This window comes from Amblyomma americanum, chromosome 3 (genome assembly GCF_052857255.1).
Source record: "Amblyomma americanum isolate KBUSLIRL-KWMA chromosome 3, ASM5285725v1, whole genome shotgun sequence".
Taxonomy (NCBI): Eukaryota; Metazoa; Arthropoda; class Arachnida; order Ixodida; family Ixodidae; genus Amblyomma; species Amblyomma americanum.
The window spans coordinates 111,939,498-111,953,261 of NC_135499.1; positions in this window are offsets into that span (position 1 = coordinate 111,939,498).

Genomic DNA, 13,764 nt, shown 5'->3' on the forward strand with positions numbered 1-13,764 from the left:
ATCGCATAGCACACGGGCCTCTAGAATTTCGCCTCCATCGAAATTCAACCGCCACGGCCGGGAAAATGTCAGGATTCAGAACATGCAGATTTTTCGATCGCATTGTTCTTAGCCCTTTTGCCGTAGTCTGCGCACGTTTCGGTGGCGCAGCGTGAGCTCGATGCATGCTCATCATCTGGTGCTCATCTGCTCGTCGTCTTGTGCACATTCTCATGTGCTGCCGCCAGTAATGTTACAGTGCAATGGAAGAGACAGTGGAACAACGTGCATTTATGACTGCTTGACGTCCTGGGCTGTAAAATTCAATGTTTCACACTGCTGCCTCACAGACCTGAAAATCCCTCCAAGCGTTATCTTGAATTCCCGAGTTCCACAGTGTCAGTGCTAGGAACGCCCAGAACTGAAGGCATAGTCAGTCTTGGTAGCGGACATTACTATCGTCTCGTGGCTGGTCTGTTATATGCTTCGAGGGAAACCAGCAATGCACCTCAGCTTCTAGAGCTCGCTGTGAACAGAGACGGCCTGTCCTTACTAAGAGCACCAAGGCACAGTTTTGGCTCACACTGTGTCAAGTGAAAAACATTGAAACTAGTGAGCCATTTCCCATTGGCGTGTACTTTGGGCACAAGAAGCCCACAAACAGCAATGATTTGCCTGTTTCTGAACTCAAAAAAGCACAAGAAAAAGTGGTATTTTTGAGGGGCTGTCAATGACGTACAAATTCTAGGTTTGGTTTGCAATGACCCTGCCCATGCATTTGTGCTGCCAGTGAAAGGACACAATGGATACAGCTGCTGCACAAAGTGTACAACAGAGGACAGGATTGTTAATGGCAGACTGTGCTTCCAAGAGTTAAATGCGGCCCCTAGAACACATGCACATGTCAGCTTTAGAGAGTGCACTGATGAGGACCACCATATTGGCGGAACTGCACTCAAGCATTTTGCATTTGACTTAGTGTAGCAGGTTCTTCTCGACTATATGCACTTGGTGTTCATAGAAGTCGAGCATAAGCTGCCGAGACTAGTTTCAAAGGCAGTATTCATTTGGAATGGCCTCTCAAATAAGAGATCAGATTTCTTAAAGAACTGAATGAGGGAGCCTGGTCTTTGGAAAAAAATTTTTATTGATGAAGTCGCAATTATGCAATCTTCAGAGAACATGTATTTTGGTGTGCTGATTCTAAATATGTCATTTAATTTCATGTGAAAGAAGTCCTTTTGCACTTATGCAAAATGTTATGAAAGTCATTTGGCGAGACCATTTAAGAAACATCTCAGCAGGGAGTTTGCTGAAATGTATGCCATTGGTTTGTCTTGGCATTAAGGAGTGCAACAAGAGTAAAACTATCATCCTGTCTATCACAGAAATTGAGTTACAGGGTTTTGAAGTTGGCACTTCAGAAATTGGAAGAAAAGTTGGCATCCCTGTTTCTGGAGTGGCAACTTAAAAACCTTATAACTTAAGTTCTATGATAGGCAGGATGAAAATTTTACCTTTATTGCACTCCCCGATGTCAAGACAAACCAATGGCACACATTTTAGCAAGTTCCCTTCAGCAAACTTTATGTCTTCCTTATGAAGAGAAAGGAAGCCGAGACAAAAGGCCTGTAGCGCCTGACGAGGCCTCAGCTTCCTTGTACAGTTTGCAGGTGAACAAAACAAAAGGTGAAATATACAAGACTTTTCAATTGTATTAATACTATTCAGGCACAAAAAGGGGCTGTATTTATTAGGTAAGCTAAGACTGTGTCAGAACATCGGTGCACAAAAGTTTAAGGATTTAACATGTCATACTGCATTAAGTAGCGTTTGGTTATTGCATTAAAATGTTTGAGAGAAACACTAAAATCAAGATCATCCGAAAAATATTATTTAGGGCGGTAGGTGCTTGATAGATCATTTGCTGTTTCCTGTAGTTTGTACGCGTCCTAGGGACTAGTTTCCTATGTGCTCGGAGGCCATACTGTGATGAGGAATTGTCTGGAATGGTATTATACAGCCGGTTTTTGTAGATGTGTTGGAACAAATAATAAAAATATACCTGATCCGCTTTAAGCAAACTGTGTTTGAGAAAGAGCGGTGCTGTTGCCAAATATTGAGGATGACCGTGATACCCTTCAATTGCTCGTAATGCCTTCTTTTGTACAAGTATCAGTTTATTGTAATTGCTTTTAGTCGTAGTGCCCCAGACGAGACAACAAGACAATTTGGAATAAAAAAGTGCATAGTACATAGATAACTTCAACCATTTAAGTAGGAGATGGGAGATTCTATAAATGCAACCAACTGTTTTACATAGATCAGATATAAGATTAGTAACGTGAATATTCCAAGAATGAGTTTCGGAAATCCAGACACCGAGGAATTTGAGACTGCTGACTCTATAAATTTTTGTGTTCCCATAATCAATATTGACTACATAGCGTTCAACAACGTTGATGGGCCTAAATATAATGTAGGTAGTTTTCTTCAGGTTTAGGGTCAGACTATTTGCCTGCAACCACATATGTAATCTAGTTAGGTAAATGTTGGTCATACTTTCCAGGGCAGGCAGTGAAGGGGCAGTGAAAAAAAGGTTTGTGCTGTCTGCGTACATTACAAGATCAGGTGAATTTAATATTTGGGATATATCATTAATGTAAACTAAGAATAATAAAGGTCCTAAGATGGAACCTTGCGGAACACCTTGGGTTGTGGGTAGCCTGTCGGAACAATTCTCATTTATTCGAACATACAGTAAGCGGTTTTCTAAATGGCTTGTGAAAAGATCCAGGGTTATTCCGCGCACAATGCAGGCATGCAACTTATTGAGGAGAATGGTATGCTGTACGCAGTCAAACGCCTTGCGAAAATCAAAAACAAACCCAAGGTGTATCTTTGCTCTTCAATATTATCGATAATTTTGTCTTTAATTTTGAGCAGTGCTTGTTCGCTGGACCTGTTCTTTAAGAAGCCGTACTGTGTAGAAGCTATAATGTTATGTTTGTCAAAAAAGTTCTGCAACCTGCTGTTAATCACACCCTCAAACACTTTTTATAATACAGGTAATACAGAAATAGGCCTATAGTTGGAGATTTCATTCGTGTCACCGCCTTTATAGATAGGACACACACGAGCAATTTTTACGTCGTCTGGGAACACTCCCGTTTCAAACACAAGATTTATAATGTGAGCCAACACGCCAGATATAGATGAAGAGACGTACTTTAACGGCACAGCTGCTACGTGGTTATACCCAGGCGACACATTATTTCTAATTCTATTGATTAATGCTTCCATTTCACTTGGAGTTGTTGGCACAAACACTACAGAATTAGGTAATGGTGCAATGGGACTCGGGTAGTCACTGCTAAGTTCGGGTTTATCAGTTGTTAGAGTGCCTACTGTCACGAAGAACTCGTTCATTGTTTTTGCCAAGCTGGAACCACTGAGCGTACCGTCTGAAGTTATGATTTCATTCAACTCGCGAACCAAGTTTTTACTGAATAGATTACTTATTTCTTTCCGGACTTTTCCCTAATCATTTGGGACTTTTGAAAACCGCTCGATGTAGTAGTCTTGGCGGCCTTAAGATTGGTATTAAGTGTATTTCTAAACTTCTTAAATTCCTTTAGTAGAGCTATGTCACGACTCTTAATAAAAGCATGGTACATGTTATTCCGCATCCGAATGCGTTGGTACAGTGATTTTGTCATCCAGGGCTTTTTATACTTCTTTCAATTAAACGTTCTTGCACGAAGAGGGAAGGCATCATTATAACACACCAGAAGGATCTTGAGGAATGCGGCATAGGCCTTATTTGCATCATAAATTGTGTGTATATCCCAAGTTGTACTTACTATCAATTAGAGTTTTAAATCTAAGAAGGCTGGAGTCATTGATATCTCTGTAATTGTGTATAGCCTTGTTTAGAGTTCTCTTGTTTAGTTTAACGGGAATAAAACAGAATACAGGCAGGTGGTCGCTAATATCCGCAGCTAGCATACCCGACAGGGGCTCTGGGGACATCAGATTGGTTATGCATACATCTAGCAGAGTGGCTGTCTCCATAGTCACTCTTGTAGGCAAAGCTATGTAGTTACAAGCATAACTTGACAACACACTCTTAAATTCGCATGCATTGGAATCTGTAGCCATAAGATTTATATTCACATCGCCCATAAGTATGAAAGGAAGTTTAATAGAAGCTAAATAGTCAAGCAGGCACTCCAGAAATTGAAAAAAAGTCTGCTTATCACCCGTGGGTGGTCGGTACATTGCAACAATAATAACGTGTGACAAGGATATAGAAAGGCACTCATAATTGGGAGTTATGATCGAAAACTCTTCAATAACACTAGGCGTGCAGCAGTCTTTCACATAAATTGCAAGACCGCCACCTCTTCCATGAGGCCTCGTCAAACTATTGTACTTATAACCATCAAGATAAATAGATTCATCTTGTGTGGAGAGCCAGGTTCCAGAAAACAAAACACCATCAAACTTTGTGCGTAGTGACGAAAGTAGGACGGTAATGGAGTCACCCTTGTTACGCATGCTCCGAACATTTACAAGCATAGCCGAAAAAAAAGTTTCAGTTGACCTCATCCAGGAATTCAAATCATCACAGGTGTAGTAATCATAACCTGAATGAGACTGCGTGATTAAATTGGAGCAGGAATAGAAGTCAGTACACAGCAAAGTTTACTTTGGTCATTTTGTTTAAATTGTCAAGTTCGACGATCCTGAGGACATCGGTTCCTTCAAATGAGAGCTTAATTGTAGACCAAGGTCACTGAAACGAGTTAGGCAGGTGGAAGGTGACAGGACTTCAACTCTTTTTAACTGGAACCTGCAACTTTTATATATGACCATGTATGCAGACTTGCATTGGAACTTCATGGTTTTGCATTAAGACATAACAATCCTACCATCCCCTAGATTGTGTGCACTGTGTAGACTATGCTGAACAGTTTCATCGGCACTTTGTCCACCTCTAGGGACGCATACGGGATTGATTTTGTGTCTCCTGATGCCCACAGTCTTATAAGCCTGGCAGAAGATGCTCAAAATTTGGGGCATCTAGACAGCTAAGTATTTGTTCGAACATTCCATGCAGCAATTGAAGATGCTTCATCATAAGCCTGGCAAGGCACAAGAATAGCTCTACAGGAGAGTTAGTGAGGGGAGGGCTGTATTGAGCAGTACTCCTGGCATAAGGAATCAGCTAGAGCCACTGTTGCTGTTCCCTCATAATGATGGCCCTCTGACGAGTTATCGCTTGGAAGGTCAACAGTACCAGAAGCTAATGCACCAGTGTTTCACTTTGACTGTGGCATAACAACATGTCTCCTAGTTGGCCACAGTGCTTGATGTTGTGAACATTGTTGTGGAGCATGATGCTTAAGATATACTTCCTATTGTTAAACATGACCTTTATGACTACCCTTGCATGTCATCACTTCTCAACATGTTTTTTTTGTCTCCCACCTCTCTCCTCTCTTCCTCTGTGGTCAACTTCTAAAATATTGTGCAAGAGTGTAAAGCTTTCATTCAGCAATAGTTTTGCTATTTTTCCCCTTATGCACGTTTAGTAGTGGGTGCCTTTCATTTAGTACTGTTTTCAGCTTTGCTGGGTGCCACTTTTCGGGGGAACAGTCAGTGCAGTCATGTTCAATGCACTTCTCTCCCCACAGTACAGCTACAGTACACGGATAGGGCTAACTATAGTCTGCTCTATCTGTGAGAAGTTTCTGTATTGCTGAGGTCTGAATACAGTAGAACCCCGCTATAGTAAACTCGATTATAGTAAAAACTCTGATACAGTAAAGTGAAGCTGCTGCCCCAATATACCTTCCTTAGACGACTGTACATTTCTTTTTACGGTTGTAGTAATAATTTTTTTTTCGAAGAAACGGCTATAGTAGAGAGCGTCTGGTCGTGGCACCATGATGACCTCGCGGGTAAAACGGCGCTCTTTGAGGTGGCTTCGCCACCAAGCTGGAGAGCCACCAGGAGAAGCCAACTTTTGAAGACCTCAAGGCCGTGAGGCAAAGCGCGTTGCGCGCACGAAAAAAAAAAGGATGTCTATGAACGTAGAAAGGAGGCGGCGCGGGTCGCTGAGAAAGGAAAGCCGGTAAAAGTGCAGTGAAGAGTAGAAAAGGGAAGTAAAGGGCGTGCGTTCGTAGCACGGCAGCATGGAGCACGGGGATCCGGCGGCAAGAAGCTGAGGTGCGGCGGCACTTAATGAACACCGATTCTGGGTTTTTTGTATTGGGGCTGGAGGAGTTGGGCGAGATTGGGGCAAAACTCTAAGCAGATTTGCCCTAACCCTAGTTCATAATTCATATATACACAAACAAACATTGCCAAATAATTTTCTGCTGTTCTTTAGCCACGCTAAGCATAGTCGGATGCAACTTAACTCTGCAGTGATGCTGTACCCACATTCAGGATTGCTACACAGAATTCCTCCATAACAAAAAAAATGTTCTCTTGTTACCTCAATAAGAAGCTAAACATGCGGGAAAATGATAAGCTCTTGAATTTTGGTGCCTCTAGTCGGCTTATTTCAAATAGTAAAGAATTTTAAAAAGCTCATTTTGTTTATTTGTGATTTTGTCAGCAGAGTACTACTAGACGCCTCATGCCATGACATGTTACCAACTGCTGCTTTTATGCGCATGGAGAAGAACGGTGTAAAATTTAATATTTTTAAAAACTTCTGTCTCGTTTTGCAAAAGCCCACGAGCCGAATTCCTATATTGCAAAATATGGGCCAGCAGAATGAGGCGTGCTTCAAAAATTAAGACATTGCGAAGTGCTGCAGTGAGTACTCTCGAAATTGGCTCCATGGCCACCACCAGAACCTCTGTGAGCCTCTCAGCATTAAGAACACTACATCTGTTCTGTCCTGTGACCAGTTGCAGACTAAGCGCTTCTACAGCCAGGCTTTGCGTATAGTGTCAGCTTTTCTGGTGCCCTGAATGAGAAAGAAGTGAAGCAGCTAGTATTTGGTGAAAAATGTTTTTTCAACGGAATTAAAAAAAATGCTCACGATGGTCATCAGTGAACATGGACATATGACACGTGAGAAGATGTGGTGGTGCTGTGCTGCCACATATGTAAGGAGGACTTGAGGCTCAGTCGTCTCCTTTTGGCAGCCTATCAATTGCTTGATGACCGATTATCAGTCTGAGCAGCAGCAGATTTATTCTTGGACAGCTGCACAGCCTTGGCAAGAACGAGTTACAGCGATTAGGCAACCATGGTGTGCAAACTTCCGCGACGTGGTCAGATAGGCTGTTTTGATTGGTCCCACCCAGTGTCCTCTTAGGGAGATTAAACTGGGATTGGGAAGCGCCGCGAAAAGATGCTGCTTGATTTTTTTCACACATAGACAATTTCATCTACGGGGTTCCGGTCGTTTGAGGTCTTTCACTCTACTACTGGCTCCTGATGCCTCCTGTCTTCTATAATAGGTTGAAGACACTAGGACTTGCTCGTTCAGCATTCTGAGCATCTCCTGAATCAGCATTCTCTTCCTGTGGTGCCTGACAATGGTGTAGAGTTGTTTTTCCCCAGCAATATCACATATTATGTTTGAAAATAGCAGTTGTGTATAAAAAAAAGCACAAGGAAACCGAATACAACAATATCGATACTCAAAATTGCGAACAAAATTAAATCAAATATGGTTCAAAGCGTGTTACAGTACTTTTCGGTCATCCTGTACTTGTCTCTCGCTCCTGGGTTCTTTTGTACGGTTGTCCATTTTGTTATGCGCCAAGATTCAACACGCACTGTGGGACGAGTTGATTAAGCTTGTTTTTGTTTTTATTTGGGGCAAACTACATGCCAAGTAGGCCCATAGAGGAGGGGCTTCAACCACAGTACATAATAATACAATTTAAAGCAGTACAGCGATCGCACAAGAAATTACAGTTCATGAGTAACAACACTTAAACTAAAGAGGGCTAGAAATGGGAAAGCAAACATCCAATTCATTACGGAAATCCGGGAAAAAAAGAAATGCTGCAGAGAAGGACGGTTCCACACTTACTATTTGCGTGCGGGAGGAGGAAGAAGAAGAGGTAGTCCTGTTTGGTTGCTGTTCTGTTGCGCTCCAAGTTTTTTTTTTGCATTTCGTGTGACCGCCGTTTCGTGAGCCCACTGGTCCTCGTGTGGCCAATAAGAGTTCCAGCGGGATTGCAGCGCATCGAGTGCCCTCCTTTGATTTCGCGCGTCCGCACCCACCGCAGTAGTTGGGGACTAACCCCCAACCTTCCAGTCTCCCCAACCTCATGTTTCGAGGGGTATCCTGGGCATAATGAATGCGGGCATAACGAATGCCATTCCTGGGTGGAGTGAACTGCCGGCTGGCCATCATGTCAACATCCTCAAGCCGCCATTATGGGTGCATGATGGCGCAGGAGCTATCACAACGCATCCTCCAGCAGAGGATGAAGAAGAGGAAGTGGAGAACAAAAACCTCACCTCCAGGAAAGTGGCAATTATAGTGAGAGCACCTTACAGAATGTGCAGAGCGAGCTGGAAGTTATAGAGTGAATGAAGCCCCATTTACGCTCGTCTCCTACAAGAAAAAGCGACCAGAAGGCATTCCTGTAGTGTTCCGTCCATCTCAAGAGGGCCGAATCTTTTGGCAAATGAACCAAAACAGAGTTTCATCAGAAATTGTTTTAGCCACACTGGAGAAGGTTACGTCATTCAAGGTAAATGGAGATGGCAGCTTCTCTGTATGTGTTACTTCCTTAGCATCAGCTAAGCGTCTTTTATTGCTATCTGAAGTAGATGGATTAGGTGTCATACCTGCAATTCTCGAGTCCTATACAAGAAACATTATAAAATCTGCCACGTTATTCTCCAGTACAATGATGAGTAACTTCTATAATTTCTGAGGGATGCCGAAGTGATCTTGGCACGCCGAAACACTATGTACTGGTGTCAAGAGGATGAAGCGATGAAATCCCGTCCCCTACACTCAAGATTCTCACATTCCGGGAAGACCAATGCCAGAGAAGATGTTCTTGGGCTTCAGTAGTCATCCTGTGGAAGAGTACCTTAGACCAGCACTCCACTGCTTCAAGTGCCAGCAATTCGGCCGCATGGCAAAGAACTGCTGTGCTTTGCACCGATGGAAGATTTGTTTGGACAGCCATGGGCACACCCAGTGCAAATCGCTCCTGCAACTGAAGTGCGTGAAACGTGATGGTAATCATGCCGCTTCTTTCTTGGGTTCTCCCCAAAACCTATCTGCTTCAAACCTCTGGCGTCACGAAATTCTTCATGCAGGTCGCCTCACAGGAACGCACCTCCTCCAAATCTAGAAGCTGCGAATCCACGGGAAACTGTATAAACAGACCTGGCTGATGAGTTTTGTCGACTTATTTCTCGTCCTGACGTTTCATTGGGCTGCGAGGAATCTAAAAACTCAGCTACATGTGTGCAGCAAAAAGTTAGTGCTTGCGTCAAAGCGCAACATGCCTATTTGGATTTTGTATTCAAAATTGGTGAACTTAGAAGTGCTCATGCGTTCTGCCATCCAAAGACTCCTGCTGGGCCTGATGCCATTTCTTATGGAATGCTTCAAAACCTTGGAGCCAAGGGTACTGCAGTACTTCTGGGGATATTTAACAATGTGTGGGTCAATGAAATTGTTCTCCAGTCATGAAAGATTGCACATATGTCATTCCCGTTTTAAAGCCCTTTAAATTCCCTTTGCGTCTCGACTCCTTTTGCCCAGTCAGCCTGACGAGCTGCTCGTGCAAAGTAATGAAGATGATGATAGACGCCAGGCTTCAGTGGTGGTGTGATGAAACAGGAGTGTTTTCCAAGTTAATGACTGGATTTCGTAGACGTAGATGCACTATGGATGCAATTATGGACATAGTAACGTGTAGAGCGTGAGCGCAGCAAAGGCAATATCACTGTCACAGTACTATTGGCTATCAAGTGTGCATTCAATACTGTAAGTCATATTCACGTCCTCTCAAGTTTGCTGGATCTCGGTGTTTAGTTTAGCTTACGGGGGTTTAACGTCCCAAAGCGACTAAGGCTATGAGGCGTGTCAGTTGGGTGACGCCGTCTGCTAACAGGAGATCAGCATCTGCAGCTTCTTCGGTGAGATGCCTGCCAAGGGCATTTATGCGACAATATCGCCACGTCATGTGGTGAGCATTAAAGTTGCTGCATACCACAGTCTCATCGTGGGGATAGAGCACTCGGAGGTGGAGTATCCAATGGAAGTTAGCACGTGGTTTTCCTAATACGTGCGGTCGGGCATATATTGATGTAACAATGACCGCTCGCCAGTTTAAATTAAAGCGGAAACAGAGCTACAACCTCATGGGTTTCATCTCTAAAGTCTATTGTCTGTATCTGGCAGCACGATGTGCCACTGAAAATGTGGGTCGCTGTCTTTGCTTCGATTTCAGAAGTACTTGACACACAGCGCTATGCTATGAAAGTAGCCGATTAAGCCTTTCAGCTGGATGCTGCCAAGTGAATGCACCACCATTTAATTAGTGACTGCTGCAAGAATTCAAAAATACTTTTCTTTCATTATATTTTGTATTCATGAACTACCATTCCCAGGCTACTATTTTCAGCTTTTAAGCCTCTGTATTACCAACACATTATTAATATCAAGAATAGTTATGAGCACAGCTCCTTCACCAATAGGCACTTCTATGCCATCGAGGCAGTTGTTTTTTCCATCACAATCTAGCCAAGAGATTCACACCCATTACCACACATAAGTAGTATTTACCAGCTAGACTACTGTAAGATTGAATCATTACAAAAAAGAAAAGATCATTTATTTTAATCCTTTGCATGTACTATTTAAAACCTCTAATTTTTAAGTTTATAAGACACTCACTCAAACAGAATGTCCAAGTATCCTTTTTCCTTGGCTTAACAGTACTAACATAGCAGCAAGCATATCAAGCCTGCATTAAAGCCTCTTCGATTCGTCTACACTGGCTGAACTAGTTCGAGACATGCTGCTTACCTTGCTCAAGTACAGCTCACAGGTGAAACCATATCCTTCTACAGCTTGAACTGTAGCCGCAAGCATAAGGCAGTGGTGATCAGAATAGCCGGCTGCCAGGAGCGCTGCCCATAATGACCGATTCACAGGGCGGACCGTTCGCCTGTGGCCCGCGCATCACGTGTTCGTGCGTCGCCAAATCAAGAGGCGTGCTGTCAGCCTGCGCACTGGACAACCAAGGAAGTTCAAGTGCCTCTCCCCTCGCGGGAATTAGCGGCGGCCCACGAAGATGCGCGCGCCAGCCCTGGCAACCACCGCTCTTGCCAGTATTACGGCTGCCGCATTTAGCTGTGTGGCGTTGAGCTGGCACGCTGTTTTGACAAGCTGCACTGCGTTCACTACCATGAATTTATCGACTCGGCTAGCAAGACGACCCAGGCCATTGAGGAATTGGACAATGGCCGCACTTGCACCATTCAACCATAGCCATGGGTCGGGAGGAAAAACCAGTTTGACCAGCGTTGCCAAATGCTTTAAAATATTCTGGCAACAGTGGTTCACCCAGAGCATTGTCTGCTCTTTTGGACCATCACATCCACTTGACGTCATCAGATCGCAGGCCAGTTTTTAGTGGCGCATGAACACGTGATGCGCAGGCCGTGGGCAAACGGACCGTCGCGTGAATCGGCCATAACAGATTCTGCTTCTACTCAATTGCACTTAAGAAAGTACAAGGGTCACTGCACTAACCACATGCCAGACTAATCAACAGCTACCCACTGAAAGACATTCTGCGTATGTGTAATTGACTGTGAGCGTACTGAAGTTACTGAAATTTAATTTAACCACTGTTAATTTGTTGAAGATCTTTTGAAAACAGTGTACCAATGTTCACACAATTGAGACGTTACCCAAGTCCTAGAACTTTCTAGTCCTCACAGGGCATAACCCAATGCTACAACCGCACAAAGCCAATATTTAAAAAATAATAAACGGCACAGCCCTTTCTGAGGGCAAGACAAAACTCGGGTCTTTAGGCATAGGCATAAGGCAGTTGGCACGAGAAGAACGCAAAACGCAACATAAAAATGAATTGCACCTGGTTGCTTTTCACTTTTGTCAAGACTTTCCCAGTTTGGAAAGTTGTTTCCTGCTTCAGACTCTGCATCCACTGCCTTTAAGATGTGTTACAATTCCGTCACCAAAGGGTCTTTGTTTTTGATACATATTTACCAATAGCTGTTTCAGATGTATTTCTTTCACTCTCATTTGCTCTCTGTAACAGTGCTCTGAGTTCGATTCACTGTCAGCACATCACTTCTTTCATCACATTTTAAACATTTCTCCATTATTTCTCCAATATATGTTCAATCATTTCAAAACTCTACAAATGACACTCACATTGAAAGTTTAACATGTACTTGTAATGTATCCTAGAGTGCAGTATGGAGGCTTTCCTAATGCGACGAATTTGTCTGACGTTCGTAAACAGTACTTTAAAACACAGAAAGATTTAAACATCCAAAGTGACAGGGCAGATCTACCCAAAGGAAAGCAACAGTGGCCCAAGACAGACAAGCCTGCACATACAAATAACGGAATGCAAGCAGGCATGTAATGAATGAGGATCAAAGGTCGCCACACAAAGGAACTATACCAGCCCTATTGCTACCTCCAGTGCTACCTGTGGGGTAGCACACAGCAGACCTGTAGTAGTAGCTAAGGGGGCTGACCAGCATATCAACATAAATACTACTTAATTTGCCCATTGGCTCAAGTGCAGCTCTGACATGTCTAGTAGATGGCTCAAATCACATTAGGTGCTCTCAACGTCTCACAGATACCCAAGCCAGGTGCAGTTTGCAAACATCATACGCAACCAATACCCAAGCACGCAATGCTTCCTTAATTTCTGGCCATCATCCTTAAACAACCATTAGCAAGTCAGGTTCGATTGAGCACTCCTTCTTGAGTCCTTCAGTGGCCTCCGAATCCTCAGGATCTGAAATGTTGCCGGGTGACTCTGATGCTTCGTGTCACGAAGCTGTTTTTTTTTATTGGTCACTATACAGATTGAAAAAATATACTGGTTACTTATTGCAGAAGCCTGAACAAGGCAGAGAGATTATAGTTCCTCTGAAAGCGATTGATCTGAGATCAAAGGAAATTATGGTAACAACTTTATGCCTTATTCAAGGAGGTATGGGACGTTACTCATTCTGGATCTGAAGGCAACACTCAGGTCTCTATCAGAGTGAAGAGAGTTATGTTACAGGATGGTCTGTAATTGGGAGCCAGTCTTGGTACCTGACACCCATCCTGTGAGCACCATCCCTAAAAAGAGGGCATTGCATGACTATAGGAGCAACACCATGCAATAGACAATTGCAATCTCAGCCACACTTGAAACCAGCCCCAGTGCACAGGGAACATGCAGAACTGTCTGTTGCAGATTTTCCACCCCAAAGGTTGGGGAGGTGATTTATATGAGAGCGTGGTCAAAGGAAAATCGAATAAATCATAGCAATCACAGCGACCATAGTGATCACTGTGGAGTGCTCCGGGCAGCCGCAATGTTAGTCAGCGAATAGTCGCTGCCCGACACAACAGGAATCATCACTCGAAACCATTTCACCATGCTGCAAATTATCACAGGTGCAACTACACTGTACTAGAAGTAGGAACAGTAGAAAAAGCACTATCAAAGGCACATAGGCAGCCAGAAGCTGGAAATGTTGATAGCCTACAGGGCGCTACTATGCTGTTCTTGA